This window comes from Salmo salar, chromosome ssa23, assembly GCF_905237065.1.
Source record: "Salmo salar chromosome ssa23, Ssal_v3.1, whole genome shotgun sequence".
NCBI classification, from domain to species: domain Eukaryota; kingdom Metazoa; phylum Chordata; class Actinopteri; order Salmoniformes; family Salmonidae; genus Salmo; species Salmo salar.
Genome location: NC_059464.1, coordinates 41,924,115 through 41,940,167, shown reverse-complemented (window position 1 = coordinate 41,940,167; position 16,053 = coordinate 41,924,115). Strand labels below are relative to the sequence as shown.

The 16,053-nt window shown below is 42.5% G+C and overlaps 1 pseudogene; it reads left to right on the top strand.

Moving 5' to 3' along the window:
- Positions 1-4,134: 4,134 nt before the first annotated feature.
- On the top strand, positions 4,135-12,095 carry LOC106584666 (tripartite motif-containing protein 16-like protein; annotated as a pseudogene).
- Positions 12,096-16,053: the final 3,958 nt, after the last annotated feature.

Here is a 16,053-nt window from a genome sequence, read left to right as displayed (position 1 = left end):
TTCTGTTTTTTCCCGGGCTCTGAGCGCCTATGGACGACGTGGGAAGTGTCATGTTAGAGCAGAGATCCTTAGTAAATGATAGAGATGGAAAAGAAGTTCAACAAATGGTCAGACAGGCCACTTCCTGTAAAGGAATCTCTCAGGTTTTGACCTGCCATTTGAGTTCTGTTATACTCACAGACACCATTCAAACAGTTTTAGAAATTTAGGGTGTTTTCTATCCATATGTAATAAGTATATGCATATTCTAGTTACTGAGTAGGAGTGGTAACCAGATTAAATCGGGTATGTTTTTTATCCAGCCGTGTCAATGCTGCCCCCTAGCCCTAACAGGTTAAACAGCGGTTGACATGCTTCGAAGTACGGTAATGGAATATTTAGAATTTTTTTGTCACAAATTGCGCCATGCGCAGGACCCTGATTTACCATTTCGGATAGTTTCTGGAACGCACGAACAAAACGCCGCTATTCGGATATAACGATGGATTATTTGGGACCAAACCAACATTTGTTATTGAAGTAGCAGTCCTGGGAGTGCATTCTGACGAAGACAACAAAAGGTAATAACATTTTTGTAATAGTAAATCTGATTTTGGTGAAGGCTAAACTTGCCGGGTGTCTAAATAGCTAGCCCGTGATGGCTGGGCTATGTACTTAGAATATTGCAAAATGTGCTTTCACCAAAAAGCTATTTTAAAATCGGACATATCGAGTGCATAGTGGAGGTCTGTATCTATAATTCTTAAAATAATTGTTATGCTGTTTGTGAACGTTTATCGTGAGTAATTTAGTAAATTGTTAGTAAAAAAGCTGTTTTTTGATATAAATATGAACTTGATTGAACAAAACATGCATGTATTGTATAACATAATGTCCTAGGTGTGTCATCTGATGAAGATCATCAAAGGTTAGTGCTGCATTTAGCTGTCTTCTGGGTTTTTGTGACATTATATGCTAGCTTGAAAAATGGGTGTCTGATTATTTCTGGCTGGGTACTCTGCTGACATAATCTAATGTTTTGCTTTCGCTGTAAAGCCTTTTTGAAATCGGACAGTGTGGTTAGATAAAGGAGAGTCTTGTCTTTAAAATGCTGTGAAATAGTCATATGTTTGAAAAATTGAAGTTTTTGTATTTTTGAGGAATTTGTAATTCGCGCCACGCCTATCATTGGATATTGGAGCAGGTGTTCCGCTAGCGGAACGTCTAGATGTAAGTTAAGAGAGTACCCAGCCAGAAATAATCACACAGCCATTTTTCAAGCTAGTATATATATCACAAAAACCAAAACCACAGCTAAATGCAGCACTAACCTTTGATGATCTTCATCAGATGACACTCCTAGGACATTATGTTATACAATACATGCATGTTTAGTTCAATCAAGTTCATATTTATATCAAAAACCAGCTTTTTACATTAGCATGTGACGTTCAGAACTAGCATACACACCAAAAACTTCCGGTGAATTTACTAAATTACTCTTGATAAACGTTTACAAAATACATAACAATTATTTAAAGAATTATAGATACAGAACTCCTTTATGCAATCACGGTGTCAGATTTTAACCTCTTACATCTAGACGTTCCGCTAGCGGAACACCTGCTCCAATATCCAATGATAGGCGTGGCGCGAATTACAAATTCCTCAAAAATACAAAAACTTCAATTTTTCAAACATATGACTATTTCACAGCATTTTAAAGACAAGACTCTCCTTTATCTAACCACACTGTCCGATTTCAAAAAGGCTTTACAGCGAAAGCAAAACATTAGATTATGTCAGCAGAGTACCAAGCCAGAAATAATCAGACACCCATTTTTCAAGCTAGCATATAATGTCACAAAAACCCAGAAGACAGCTAAATGCAGCACTAACCTTTGATGATCTTCATCAGATGACACACCTAGGACATTATGTTATACAATACATGCATGTTTTGTTCAATCAAGTTCATATTTATATCAAAAAACAGCTTTTTACTAGCGCGTGACGCTCTACTCTCCCCCGCAAACTTCCGGGAATTTGCTAACAATTTACTAAATTACTCACGATAAACGTTCACAAAAAGCACAACAATTATTTTAAGAATTATAGATACAGAACTCCTCTATGCACTCGATATGTCCGATTTTAAAATAGCTTTTTGGTGAAAGCACATTTTGCAATATTCTAAGTACATAGCCCAGCCATCACGGGCTAGCTATTTAGACACCCGGCAAGTTTAGCCTTCACCAAAATCAGATTTACTGTTATAAAAGTTTGATTACCTTTTGTTGTCTTCGTCAGAATGCACTCCCAGGACTGCTACTTCAATAATAAATGTTGGTTTGGTCCAAAATAATCCATCGTTATATCCGAATAGCGGCGTTTTGTTCGTGCGTCCCAGACACTATCCGAAATAGTAAATCAGGGTCGTGCGCATGGCGCAATTCGTGACAAAAAAATTCTAAATATTCCATTACAGTACTTCGAAGCATGTCAACCGCTGTTTAAAATTAATTTTTATGCAATTTATCTCGTAGAAAAGCAATAATATTCCGACCGGGAATCTCCTTTTCGGCAAACAGAGGAAAAATCACAAAGACGGGGGCGGCCAGGGCACACGCCTAAGCCCACAGTCCCTTGATCGGCCACTTGAGAAAGGTGATAATGTGTTTCAGCCTGGGGCTGGGATGACGACATTCAGGTTTTTCCCGGGCTCTGAGCGCCCATGGAAGACGTAGGAAGTGTCACGTTAGAGCAGAGATCCTTTGTAAAAGATAGAGATGGCAAAGAAGTTCAAGAAATGGTCAGACAGGCCACTTCCTGTAAAGGAATCTCTCAGGTTTTGACCTGCCATTTGAGTTCTGTTATACTCACAGACACCATTCAAACAGTTTTAGAAACTTTGGAGTGTTTTCTTTCCAAAGCCAATAATTATATGCATATTCTAGTTACTGGGCAGGAGTAGTAACCAGATTAAATCGGGTACGTTTTTTATCCAGCCGTGAAAATACTGCCCCCTAGCCATAACAGGTTAAAGGTAATTCAATACATCAGGTATCCACTTCCTGTCAGAATTTGTCTCAGGGTTTTGACTGCCATATGAGTTCTGTTATACTTACAGACACCATTCAAACAGTTTTAGAAAATTCAGAGTGTTTTCTATCCAAACCTGAACAATAATATGCATATTCTAGCTTCTGAGTTGGTGTAGGAGGCAGTTAAAAATGGGCACATATTTTTTTCAAAATTCTCAATACTGCCCCCTAGCCCCAACAGGTTAAACTGTGACTACAGAGAGATAGTCCTAACCATTCAATCAATGTACACAACAAACAGTCATCATTAACACTATACTGAGTGGAGACTATGGATATAATATAGTATCATAGAATATAATACAATATAATATAATGACTAGAATAGTATAAGTGTTTGGACATGAAAGCACAGTCAGTTGTTTTGACTTGACAGTGTGTCTCTATACCTCTCAGTCTCTGAAGACACCCAGCCATGGTTAGGATTATTAGAGAAGCTTTTCCTGCTGAAAGACAGTTTCATTTCATCTGGTTTCAGAAATAATGTATTGGATATGTTCATAACCCCGTCCACCTATAAGATGTGGGGGGGATCTGTATGACTAAGATGAGATACAAAGAACTCTGATTGTAAAATTAATTCTCTGTTTAGTCCTAGATATGTCTAGGGTTACTGCTGAATGTAGTACCTCTAACCCTGACCCTAGGCCTAACAGTAATATCCACACTGTAATGTAAAGTATTACCTCATTCTCAATGATCAGTCAATACATACAGTATTCATTTCACCTACAGTACATTGTGTAAATATCAAGTCCCCTCCACATTACAACCACTTATTAATTATTATAGACACTTATAATCAGTGTTATAACACATTAGTGTATAATACGGCATTATAAAAGGTAATAAAAAAAAATATAATATGTACTTCATAGAAACTGTTAACCTTTATATATTCTAACCCCTCTATTTAATGTATTCCATATTAAGGGTCCAAACCTAGGAACTAAAATATTTTTCTCCTTCTCCCCGTTGCATGCAGTTCTCTCTCTCTCCTCCTCCCTCTAAACTCACCTATCTGGCAGAACCAGAAATTCCATACCTCCCAAAAACTCACTTCTGTGGAAACGAAACTGATCTGAGTCTTTGTGTCGTCTGTCTGTGTGAGAGTGAACAACCGTACAAATGGCTAAGCAGGGAGTTCTGCTGGACCAGGACCAGTTCTGTTGTTCTGTCTGTCTGGATCTACTGAAGGAGCCGGTGACTATTCCCTGTGGACACAGTTACTGTAGGAGCTGTATTGAGGGCTGCTGGGATCAGGATGTTCTGAAAGGGGTCTATAGCTGTCTTCAGTGCAGAGAGACCTTCACACCAAGGCCTACTCTGAGGAAAAATAACATGTTGGCTGAGGTAGTGGAGAAACTGAAAAAGACAGGACTCCAGGCTGCTCCCCCACATGCTCTGTGCTATGCTGGACCTGGAGATGTGGCGTGTGATGTCTGCACTGGGACCAGAAAGCAAAAAGCCCTCATGTCCTATCTGGTATGTCTGGCCTCTTACTGTGAGACTCATCTCCAATCTCACTATGAATCTCCTGCTTTGAAGAAGCACAAGCTGGTCAAAGCCACCACACAACTACAGGAGAAGATCTGCTCTCATCATGACAAACTGCTGGAGGTTTACTGTCATACCGATCAGCAGTGTATCTGTCTGCTGTGTGTGATGGATGAACATAAAGGCCATGATACAGTGTCAGCTGCAGCAGAGAGGACTGAGAAACAGGTAAGACCAGAACAACTTGTTTGTGACTGTCTGGTAAACAAAGAATTAAAGATACAGTAGGAACTAAGGCTGTTTGAATATGAGATCATTCAAATGAAATAGATCCACGGCAGAACAAATATGAACACAAACCTTGATTATATAGATATGTTAACCCAGACTCTCCAAATGTATCACCATTTTCTAAAGTCAAACACTATTTTTATTTTGAACGCCCTTTTATGAGTCCAAAGTTCAGTCTCAACCCCTTGATACATGTACGCCTGCCATAAAAGCTATAATCATTCAGATAGCAACATAATAACATAAATTCACACAGGTACCTACTTACTCTCTATGGGCTCTATGTCACATTACTATACTATTGATCTACTGGACTAATAAAGCTTGATAGCTCATTGAAGAGTGATTCTCCACAGAAGCAGCTGGGGATGAGTCAGCAGAAGGTCCAGCAGAGATTCCAGGAGAGAAGGAGCTGAAGGAGCTCCAACAGGCTGTGGAGTCTCTCAAGGTGAGTATTGTTGACCAGAGACACACAATTTCACTTCTCTCCTCCAGTCAGAGAGAGAGAGAAAGAGAGATTGAGAGGAGAGAGGCCCCTCTCCAATCCCACTGACCCCACTGTTGGGAACAGGCTGTCTGTAGCCCTTCCAGAGAATAGACTGCTTAATGTAACCAACGGGATATGAACCCAGGTCTACTGCAGGAGAAACCAACATCTAGACCATTACACCAAGAGGACGTTCCCTATTGGGACGACACTAATTTTGAAGTCGCAGGCGGGGCTACCTCATCACATAATCATGAGTAACCACGACTACCTCATGTCCCCTATACATGAACATGGAGCTCTCTCTCAATTCAATTCAAAGGTCTTTATTGGCATGGGAAACATATGTTTACATTGCCAAAGCAAGTGAAATAGATAATAAACGTAAGTGAAATTATCAACCATGAATGAACAATAAACATTACACTGACAAAAGTTTCAAAGGAATAGAGACATTTCAAATGTTATAATTCAAGAGCAAACAGAGTGAGCCGTGCGCCAGACTGAGTTCTGGAGGTGAAATGGAAATGAATGAGGGAGAGTTAAGTGAGGTAGAAGGTGTGGTGAAGAGCTCAGAACCAGAGAAGTATTTGGTCATACGAGATTTGACTTCAGAAGAGTTCCAGGGTGTGTTGAGTGGTGGTGTCCGTCCTCCCAGGTCGTTGGCATGGTGCAGGAGCAGATAGGGTCAAAGTAGTGGAATGGGGTAGTGGGTTTTTGATGACTGTAGGGTTAGTTGGAAGGGTTTTATTTAGTATTATCATCATTTCCCCTTTTCCCACTTTGTATCTCAAAGTAAAATAGATTTATATTATTTTCCAGTTGGTGGCAGTAATGCAACATATTGGATGCCAACTGCCGTTAAACTCCAAAGAAGAAGAAACGTTATATTATGTCTATGTACAGTGTTGTAGCGATGTCTCTCTCTCTCTCATTCCATCACTTTCATGGTAGTTGGTTGTGTGGGTCTCTGGTTATGAATGGGGTGCTGACAGACAATCGTTGATGGATATTTATAGAGCTCTGATCAGGATGACAATTGATTACGGGTGTATAGTTTATGGAACAGCAGCAAAGACTTGTCTTCAGAAGCTGGACAGAATCCAGTATATAGCTTTAAGGATATGTATTGGTGCATTTAAATCAACATCTGTATGTGTCGTACTAGTGGAGGCAGGTGAGATGCCTTTGGATATACGGTATAATAAATGGTCATTATCTTATTGGGTTGAAAGGCTGTGAGGTTGAGCATCACACTGCTACTGTTCTAGATGACTGTTGGGAATATACTAGTAGACAAGGCAGTGGTTTTGGTTGGACAGTTGGAAAGCTTGCTGATGAGAGTGGTTTGAGGGAGTTGGAGGTTGGTCCTCCTGTGGTGATAGGGGATGTTCCTCCATGGTTACTCCCAGATCCTGTTGTTGATCTAACCTTGGTAGAGAAAAGATGGGTCAGAAGTCGGTGATAAAGGGAAACTGGTTGACAGTTACATTGGTAGAAGTTGTTATGCTTTTTTACCTCTTTTCACAGATGGATCCAAGGACCCAGATAGTGGGCACACAGGAGCAGGTGTTTACCTTCCTGAATGTGATGTGCAGATAGAAGACTAACAGATGAACTGTCAGTATACTCAGTTGAACTGTTGGTGATAATAGTTGTCCTCCAGTGGGTGGAGGACGTACAACCTGTTAGAATTATAGTATGCTCAGATTCTCTGTCTGTACTGAATTGTTTGTCATCTGGTAAATCTAATAGGAGTGACCTACTAAATCAAATCAAATGTATTAGTTACATGCACCGAATACAACAGGTGTAGAACTTACTGTGAAATGCTTACTTATGAGCCCCTAACCAACAATGCAGTTTAAAGAAATACGGATAAGAATAAGAAATAAAAGTAACAAGTGATTAAAGAGCAGCAGTAAAATAACAGTAGTGAGACTATATACAGGGGGGAACCGGTACAGAGTCAATGTGCTGGGGCACCAGTTAGTTGAGGTAATATGTACATGTAGGTAGAGTTATTAAAGTGACTATGCATAGATGATAACAGAAGCCTCTTGGACCTAGACTTGGCGCTCCGGTACCGCTTGCCGTGCGGTAGCAGAGAGAACAGTCTATGACTAGGGTGGCTGGAGTCGTTTACAATTTTTAGGGCCTTCCTCTGACACCGCCTGGTATAGAGGTCCTGGATGGCAGGAAGCTTCGCCCCAGTATGTACTGGGCCGTTGGCACTACCCTCTGTAGTGTCTTGTAGTCGGAGGCCGAGCAGCTGCCATACTATTGGAGGTATCAATGTTATTATGGAGAATTGACAGAATGGGTGTAGTAGTGAGATTCTGCTGGGTCCCAGCACATTCAGGTGTGGAAGGGAATGAAATTGTAGACCAGTTAGCTAAAAGAGCTTTAAAACAAAATATATATGATATTAATGTTCCACTGGGTAGAGGTGAGGCCAAATGTAAGATCAGAACCATTTTGATCAGAGCCATTTGTGGCAGAAGAGATGGGACTCTGAGCACAAGGGTAGGCATTTATATGCCCTCCAAAGAAAGATCAGTGGACCAAGATTCAAAGGTCAGATTAGGAAGGAAGAGGTGGTGTTTCCTCGATTGTGTTTAGGACATTGTACATTGAACTGGTCATTCCATCTGGTTGACAGCATGTGAATGGTTTGTGTCTGGAGGGTCTGGTCAATGAAACGGTGGAGCATGTGTTGTTATATTGTTGTAAGGATATTGAAGAGAGGGAAAGATTGAAGTGTAGGGTCATTGAGGTTGGACGGGGTTTGGAAAGGATTTGGGGGATGGGGGAGGGTCTATTAGAAGTTAGTAGGGCTCTTTTTTATTTTCTCAGAAGTACTGAGTTAGGTTGGAGGATTTACAAATGTTGTAAACCGTGATTAAACACTCCAGCACAGTAGGTGGCGCCATGCACCTTTAACGTTGGTTTGAGGACCTCCATTATATCATAGAAGAAGAAGAAGTTGGTAACGTGAAAAGTATCCAACTGCCTTGTTCAGGGTCAGAACGACAGATTTTTACCTTGTCAACTCGGGGATTCGATCCAGCAACATTTCGGTAACTGGCCACTAGACTACCTGTCACCTCTACACTCTAACCACTAGGCTACCTGTCACCTCTACACTCTAACCACTAGGCTACCTGTCACCTCTACACTCTAACCACTAGATTACCTGTCACCTCTACACTCTAACCACTAGGTTACCTGCCACCTCTACACTCTAACCACTAGACTACCTGTCACCTCTACACTCTAACCACTAGGCTAACTGCCACCCTTTCACAGAGGCCTAGTTTACATGTGAGTCATTTATCAGACACTCTTATCCAGAGCCACCAGGGTTAATAGCCTAAATCTGCCTAAAAAAGGCGATTTACAGATTTTTCACCTAGTCGGCTCGGGGATTCGAACCAGCCACCTTTCTGTTACGGCCCAACACTCTTAACCACTAGATTACAAACCACTAAATGTTAAACACGAGTCAAATGGTGGTAGATAAATGGTAAGTTGGTTAAATAAAAGACTGTCATTGTTTTGGGGAAATAGGGACATGTCTGTCTATTTCTCCAATTATCTCTAATAGATGTATTTATTTTAATGGTTTGAAGTTGTACACCATTTTAATCAGGATTACCTATTATTTCTAATGATGTAAGTTTGGGCAGCGGACAATGTTTTTACCAATTGCTGGTAGTTAAAACGTAAACCAGTTATCATTATTATTATTATAATATATTTTTTTATGGCTTGGTCCTAAGAACAGATTGTAGTGGTAAATTAAAAAGGTAGAAATTTTTTGGTGCCATTTATGGAAAACTGAATTGGGTTTGTGACTGGATCAGCAGCTCTTCATCATGCGGCAGGAGAGACTCAATACAGCAGGGGTCTCTGATTTCTATGGTGCAGTACTGAGGGCCTGGCAGCTGCTGAGACCCACACGAGAGGGGGGTGTGGTGCCTGGGCCGTGGGTATGGGAGGAACCACTGATCACTGGGTTTGGTGGACCTGGAGAGCAGGGTGGCAGCGTTCTGACTCAAAGCAGCACAGAGGCTACTGTACCGTACGGAGGTGGGCTTAGCGGGAGGGAAGGGGCATCAGTGGCAGGGGGTTGTGGGGGCTGAGAGCATGGCAGGGTATAGGTGGAGGGTGCTCTATAAGCTCCCAGTGCTGGAAAGGTCAGGGGTCGTCCAGTGGAGGGTATTACATGGAGCCCTGGACACCAATAGCTGGTTGGCTCAGGTTGACCTGGGAGTTGGGGAGGGGTGTCCGTTTTCTGCAATGACAGACTGTTCATCATGTTTTTATTGTGTTGCCAGGGTAATGCCATTACTGTTGACGGCTTAGGGTTGAGTTTGAGTTTTCCAAAATGATCAACAGTGTGGAGATGTTTCAGGAGGTATGGGGGCTCAGGGGGGCTGTCTGTACGGCTGGAGAGGAGGGGTTGGATGTACGGTTGGAATGTGGTGCTGGATGGTGTATTGTACTGTGGTGTTGGGTACTGTATAATGTGATGGTGTGGAGGTTGTGGTGGCACGTAATGTGTTTTTAGGAGGGGGGTGTTAGTGTAATGAGGATGACAAGTTAGTCTCTCTCTCTCTCTGTCCCTCTCTGTCTCTCCTCTGTGTCTCTCCTCTGTGTCTCTCTCTGTCTCTCTGTCTCTCTGTCTCTCTCTCGCTGTCCCTCTCTCTCTCTCTCTCTGTCTCTCTCTCGCTGTCCCTCTCTCTCTGTCTCTCTCTCTCTGTCTCTGTGTGTCTCTCTCTGTCTCTCTCTCTCTCTCAACAGCTCTCTCTCTCTCTCTCTCAACAGCGCTCTGCACAGGCAGCAGTGGAGGACAGTGATCAGATCTTTACTGAGCTGATCCGCTCCATTGAGAGAAGGAGCTCTGAGGTGAAGGAGCTGATCAGAGCCCAAGAGATGGCTCAAGTGAGTCAAGCTGAAGGACTCCTGGAGCAACTGAAGCAGGAGATAGCTGAGCTGAGGAAGAGAAGCACTGAGCTGGAGCAGCTCTCACACACAGAGGATCACATCCATTTCCTCCAGGTAACTAAACTGTCTTGTTACATGTGATATGAAATTAACTTCATGTGAAACTATTCATCTCAATCATTATGTTGTCCTGTCCCTCTCCCTCTGTCTCCATCCCTTTGTCTCTCCGTGTCCCCCTCTGTCTCTCTGTGTTCCCCTCTCTGTCTCTCTGTGTCCCCCTCTCTGTCTCTTTGTGTGTGTCCCCCTCTCTGTGTGTGTCCCCCTCTCTGTCTCTGTGTGTGTGTGTCCCCCTCTGTCTCTGTGTGTGTGTCCCCCTCTGTCTCTCTCTGTGTGTCCCTCTCTCTGTGTGTGTCCCCCTCTCTGTCTCTCTGTATGTGTCTCTCTGTGTGTCCCCCTCTCTGTCTCTCTGTGTGTGTCTCTCTCTGTCCCTCTGTGTCTCTCTCTCTGTATCCCTCTGTCTCTCTCTCTCTTGTCTCTCTCTCTCTCTCTCTGTCCCTCTCTCTCTCTCTGTCCCCCTCTCTCTCTCTCTCTCTGTCCGTCCGTCCGGCTCTCTCTCTGTCTCTCTCTCTCTGTCCGTCCGTCTCTCTCTCTATCTCTCTATCTCTCTCTCTCTCTCCAGAGTTATCAGTCTCTCTCCAATACCAGTATATCTTCAGACTTACCCAGCATCGTTGTCCGTCCTCTTCAGTACTTTGGAGATGTGAGTAAGACTGTGTCTGAACTGAGAGAGAAACTAGAAGACTTCCTTAAAGGAGAATGGACCAAGATCTCCACTACAGGTGTGTTGAAAATAATAAGAACATCAACTTTAGACCATTGAAAGTTCCCTACTAGTCATATACATGTGGAATATGGTATGATGATAACATTCTCTCTCTCTGTCAATGTGTTTGTGTGTCTGTAGTGAATATAGTGGATGTTGTACTGCCTCCAGAGCCCAAGACCAGAGAACAGTTGTTACAATGTGAGTCTCTTTATTGTAAAGTAACTAACAGTCTCTTTTTACTGACACTCCTAACAATCCCTCTAGAAATATATAGCAATAGTAGATCTAATCAAAGACTGGGTATCTATCTGACTCCTCATATTTCTCTGATTTGATCTCTGCTGTGCTCTAATCAAAGACAGGGTAGATACAGTATCTGACTTAACTTATTGTTCTAACTCCCCTCATTGGTCTCTGCTCTGCTCTTCTCCCAGATTCCTGTCAGCTCACACTGGACCCAAACACAGCACACACACACCTCTCTCTGTCTGAAGGGAACAGAAAGGTGACCTATACATTCCAAGTCCAACCATATCCTGACCATCCAGACAGATTCACATACTACTACCAGGTTCTGTGTAGAGAGGGTCTGTCTGGACGCTGTTACTGGGAGGTGGAGTGGAGTGGGGAGGATGTTATTACAGCAGTCTCATATAAAGACATCAGCAGAACAGAGAGAGATGGTGGATTTGGAGACAATGACAAGTCCTGGAGTTTAGAGTGCTCTAGTGGTGGTTATTGGTTCATAAACAATAATGTTGAGACTAAAGTATCAGGCCCTCAGTCCTTCACAGTAGGAGTGTACCTGGATCACAAGGCAGGTACTCTGTCCTTCTACAGTGTCTCTGACACAATGACCCTCCTCCACAGAGTCCAGACCACATTCACTCAACCCCTCTATCCTGGGTTTTGGCTTTCTGGTACTGCTGAGCTGGTTAAACTGTAGTAGGGTCCACATAGATACTAGTCATGCTGGTGTAGTCTATAGCTGAGCTGGTTAAACTGTAGTAGGGTCCACATAGATACTAGTCATGCTGGTGTAGTCTATAGCTGAGCTGGTTAAACTGTAGTAGGGTCCACATAGATACTAGTCATGCTGGTGTAGTCTATAGCTGAGCTGGTTAAACTGTAGTAGGGTCCACATAGATACTAGTCATGCTGGTGTAGTCTATAGCTGAGCTGGTTAAACTGTAGTAGGGTCCACATAGATACTAGTCATGCTGGTGTAGTCTATAGCTGAGCTGGTTAAACTGTTTTAGGGTCCACATAGATACTAGTCATGCTGGTGTAGTCTATAGCTGAGCTGGTTAAACTGTAGTAGGGTCTACATAGATACTAGTCATGCTGGTGTAGTCTATAGCTGAGCTGGTTAAACTGTAGTAGGGTCCACATAGATACTAGTCATGCTGGTGTAGTCTATAGCTGAGCTGGTTAAACTGTAGTAGGGTCCACATAGATACTAGTTATGCTGGTGGTGATGGTCCTCAGAAGTTATGATTCTTTCTTCTCTGTTTTACGTACAATTACATTTTTTAAATTGAACCTTTATCTAGGCAAGTACGTTCAGAACAAATTCTTATTTACAATGATGGCCTACCGGGGAAGAGTGGGTTAACTGCCTTGTTCAGGGGCAGAACGACAGAGTTTGACCTTGTAAAACCACTAGGCTACATTCCACCCCAATGATTTGACTGATTTTATCTTCAGAAGATGTTATGCATTAAAATATATATATTTTAAATGCAATGTTTTAATCTTGTACATGAATGATGATGTATGGTGTTGATGTATATTGGTTGTCATTCAGAACCATTGATATGTTTTCTCAGTTGGTTCTCTGTCTCTAAGTAATTCTCCTCAGTGGCATTCAACAGGTAGTATCACTAACTAACTAACTAAACTATATGGACTGGTTTCCCAGACACAGATTAATCCTAGTCCTGGACTAAAAAGTATGTTCAATGTAGATGTCCAGGAAACCAGCCCTAAATGTGTCATCTTTCATCCTCCCATACTGCTCAGTCCAGCAACATTAAACCTGTCCAGCAGGTGGTGCTATTGACCAAACAATAAAACCAGCAGATATCTTGACTTGCCACTCAGTATATCAGTAATGTTCAGAATAGTACTTTAATATCATTGGAGATTGATGGTGTTTTTAATCCACTATCCAGAGTCAGGAACAGATGAAGTTAGGTCTGCTACTGTTCAGTGATTAAATATGATTTATGGCGATGGGAAATAAAAAATACAACACTAAACTTCATCTAGTAATAGTTTTCCTTTGTTATTTATTCCAAGGTGTGTCTTTAACTTGTAAATGGATTGTGTGGAGGTGAGCTAGTGGTGTGGCTGATAGAATAGAATGGAAAGGGAGGAGGGGAGGGGAAATGGTAAAAATCTCCACAACTTTACCTGTTGTTCTGTCTCTCTCTAAACCGTATAGAAAGCAGACAACCTCAATATGGTTTCATTCCTGTAGTTATCAGAACACATGGGGTGTGTCACAATTATCTCTCCTTTCTAAGTGTGAACTTGTCCACTTCCCTTCATGGATTTAAAGGAAATGACTGGTATATGTAAACTCCCTCTACCCCATGCCAACACCAATCCAATGCTTTTACATTTGTGAGGAGTAGTGAAGGAATGCTACACTTCAGGAGGAAGGAGAGATTATTGGGACGCCCCCATGGAGTGATGATAGAGGGATGTGAAAGAGGAGAGAGGTAATGGTTGTACTCCCCCATGGAGAGATGATAGAGGGATGTGAAAGAGGAGAGAGGTAATGGTTGTACTCCCCCATGGAGAGATGATAGAGGGATGTGAAAGAGGAGAGAGGTAATGGTTGTACTCCCCCATGGAGAGATGATAGAGGGATGTGAAAGAGGAGAGAGGTAATGGTTGTACACCCCCATGGAGAGATGATAGAGGGATGTGAAAGAGGAGAGAGGTAATGGTTGTACTCCCCCATGGAGAGATGATAGAGGGATGTGAAAGAGGAGAGAGGTAATTGTTGTACTCCCCCATGGAGAGATGATAGAGGGATGTGAAAGAGGAGAGAGGTAATAGTTGTACTCCCCCATGGAGAGATGATAGAGGGATGTGAAAGAGGAGAGAGGTAATAGTTGTACTCCCCCATGGAGTGATGATAGAGGGATGTGAAAGAGGAGAGAGGTAATGGTTGTTCTCCCCCATGGAGAGATGATAGAGGGATGTGAAAGAGGAGAGAGGTAATGGTTGTACTCCCCCATGGAGAGATGATAGAGGGATGTGAAAGAGGAGAGAGGTAATGGTTGTACTCCCCCATGGAGAGATGATAGAGGGATGTGAAAGAGGAGAGAGGTAATGGTTGTACTCCCCCATGGAGAGATGATAGAGGGATGTGAAAGAGGAGAGAGGTAATGGTTGTACTCCCCCATGGAGAGATGATAGAGGGATGTGAAAGAGGAGAGAGGTAATGGTTGTACTCCCCCATGGAGAGATGATAGAGGGATGTGAAAGAGGAGAGAGGTAATGGTTGTACTCCCCCATGGAGTGATGATAGAGGGATGTGAAAGAGGAGAGGTAATAGTTGTACTCCCCCATGGAGAGATGATAGAGGGATGTGAAAGAGGAGAGGTAATGGTTGTACTCCCCCATGGAGAGATGATAGAGGGATGTGAAAGAGGAGAGAGGTAATGGTTGTACTCCCCCATGGAGAGATGATAGAGGGATGTGAAAGAGGAGAGAGGTAATGGTTGTACTCCCCCATGGAGTGATGATAGAGGGATGTGAAAGAGGAGAGATGTAATGGTTGTTCTCCCCCATGGAGAGATGATAGAGGGATGTGAAAGAGGAGAGAGGTAATGGTTGTACTCCCCCATGGAGTGATGATAGAGGGATGTGAAAGAGGAGAGAGGTAATGGTTGTTCTCCCCCATGGAGAGATGATAGAGGGATGTGAAAGAGGAGAGAGGTAATGGTTGTACTCCCCCATGGAGAGATGATAGAGGGATGTGAAAGAGGAGAGAGGTAATGGTTGTACTCCCCCATGGAGAGATGATAGAGGGATGTGAAAGAGGAGAGAGGTAATGGTTGTACTCCCCCATGGAGAGATGATAGAGGGATATGAAAGAGGAGAGAGGTAATGGTTGTACTGGACTTATTTATTCTCTCATTACTGACTTTCTTTATCACTGACATAATTGCATAACACAAAATAATTAATGCTAGACAGAATGCTCACTTCCTCCCATAAGAGTCATTGAAGAGTTGGATATTTGTTGGTTCCTACACAACAGGTGATGAGGGCCTCATCGTCCAGCTGCACAAAGAAATCCAGGGACTGCAGTGTGTTCCAGTCTCCAGCAGGGGGCAGTAAAACCCTATGGACCTGAAAGGGAAAGTGAGGAGTAAAAATCAAAGGTTACATTGATGTTTCCACAGAGACCTGAGTCATAGTCACTAGTCACTAAACTGAAGAAAATAAACTGAAACGGATGGTCTGCTTTGCTTTATCTTGGCCAGGTCGCAGTTGTAAATGAGAACTTGCTCTCAACTAGCCTACCTGGTTAAATAAGGGTGAAATAAATAAATATATATAAGGTTGACAGTGCATGTCAGAGCTTGAGAGGATCTGCAGAGAGGAATGGGAGAAACTCCCAAATACAGGTGTGCCGAGCTTGTAGCGTCATATCCAGGAAGCCTCGAGGCTGTAATCGCTGCCAAAGGTGATTCAACAAAGTGCTGAGTAAAGAGTCTGAATACTTAATAAGTAAATGTTCAGTATTTTTACATTTTTTATTTTTGCCAACATTTCTAAAAACCTGTTTTTGCTTTGTCATTATGGGGTATTGTGTGTAGATTGATGAGGTAAAATAACAATTTAATCCATTTTAGAATAAGGCTATAACGTAACATGTGGAAAAAGTCAAAGGAGCT